The following is a 2193-nucleotide window of genomic DNA, read 5'->3' as shown; positions in this document are numbered from 1 at the left end:
GGTATTATTATTATTAATTGTATATGTACATCATTTCTAATTATATGTTGTACGATTAAAGTAATATTGAAATGATTTGTGTTCACTTTTTGTGGGCAGGACTAGCAGAAGTGAACCAGATGCTAATTGATTAGAATGAGATTATGAAATAATGTATATCAAAAAATAATAATGGAATTAATAAAAATAACAGATCAGCCTTTTATGTATAGTGTATTCTGATTGGTCACTTGTTTTTGGTGAAGATACACAAGTTCACATGAAGAGTGATTAGAGCCACCATACTCTGTCTTGTATGAGGTGATAGTTAGGATAAGTATTAATACAAGTCTCTTTGTGTTGCTCGTCTAGCAAGAGTCTCCTTATATTCTTATTATCCATTAGTGACTGGAGGATGAGTAGTATTGACTCAGTAGACAATGAAGTCTCCCTTAGATCCAGTTCAACTAGTGATGAGTTATTGAGGAGGAGGTGAGAAAGAGCCTGTCCACTAGTAGAAGTGATGAGAGGATTACCATAAAGAACTAATAAGGTAAGTGTAGAGTTGTGTTCAAGTGCTTGACAGATATTAGCAGTGGCGGATCTAAGGGGGGGCAAGGCCCCCCCAAAAATTTTTCTGGAGTAATGTAAACTTAGTTTTACCTATATAAACTGTGAAGTAGCTGCAGTACTGGACTATGTAAACTATCTTTAAACCACAAAGGAGCTCATTTTAGCAGGCTTAGTCTTAATAATTTTGACTTTCCTCAAAGGTCTGCCATGTTCTGCACATTATTCCTTGACCACACCCCCTAATTACCCCACCCATCTCATAAATGCCCCCCCAAAAATTAAATCCTGGATCCGCCCCTGGATATTAGTAACTCCTCTATCACTAATGGAGTGGAGACTGATGACTAGTTCTTGTATTGTTTTATTATTAGTTAGTAGTATACACAAGTACTGGATACAATCATTAGTTAATGGAGTGTCCAATATCTCAAGTCTCCTTAGGTTTAGTGTATGCAGTTTAGTTGATGATAGTAGAGATACTGTACTATTAGTAGATGAGTAGTGGAAGCTAATCTCCTTATGATTATTATTAATATTACTAATCACTTCATTACACTGAACTGGAGATGGAGAGTAAAGGGTTACACTGTTCCAGTCCCAGCTCACTCTTCCAGTGACTCCTAATATAAACCAAAGGATTATACTTATATACATGTATGTACATAATTGGGGCAAGCATGAGTGAGACCCACACTAAAGCTAGGTTTACATTTGACAAAACAGTGAAAAGTGCATGGGCGATTTGACCTTTTGACGCAAAAACGCTTTGAAGTTGACGCAAAATTGGTCAAATTTCAATTTTGCGTTCATTTGCATTGCATTTTGTGTCGAGTGTAAACCTAGCTTAATCTGTCTACAGTCAATTGCATTTCCGTTTGAATATTCAGTGAGGGGTGAGTTGACTTTCCGTGCATTGTTTACTAGGCGCACGTAATCCACACGCAATACGCACTGTTCGAACGCAAGTGAAATCCATTGGGTAGGGTCTCAAAAGCGGACGGACGGACGGACCCGCCCCGCCCGAAAAAGGACGGACGGACGGACTGATGCGGACCCGACGAGACCATAAATATCCATGTAAAGGACAATCATTCATGGATGTTAGCGAAAATGTAACTTTATCAATGCAAAATTGCTACTACAGGCTGCATAAAGCATCACAATACCAAACCATCACTTGAATTCTATTTGTTATTCTTAATAGGAGTTCAGTGACACTATTTTAATGATTTTTCTATATTATTTGGTGTAAGTCTAATAATAAACATAGTGAAATTTTATGATTAATTTTTATCAGCTATTGCATGCAACACTATGCTGAGATACTGATTTCATTTAATTACACAATTAAAATTATAATAGTTTGATATCCTTGAAATCACTGCTAGCTCTTTAAAGATAAGGAGACCCTTTAAAATAGCCTTATATTGAGCTATAGATTCTAGGCTAAAAAGTAGTTATCCTACATAATGATAATAAATATAAAAATTATACAGTTACTTCTAGTATATTTATTTTTGTCGTACCTGGGCTAGGAATGCCACACTTTTTTTGCAAATCGCTTTTCAATGCTTGTAAATCATTGTCAAGAGTTGCTCAGCACTAAGCAACTCTGGTTGCAGCGCTAACAGTTATTGTCTT

Source organism: Amphimedon queenslandica, unplaced genomic scaffold (assembly GCF_000090795.2).
Source record: "Amphimedon queenslandica unplaced genomic scaffold, v1.1 AMPQUscaffold_10479, whole genome shotgun sequence".
Classification (NCBI taxonomy): domain Eukaryota; kingdom Metazoa; phylum Porifera; class Demospongiae; order Haplosclerida; family Niphatidae; genus Amphimedon; species Amphimedon queenslandica.
The sequence above is the reverse complement of the archived record's forward strand: the minus strand, read 5'-3'. Positions refer to the sequence as shown.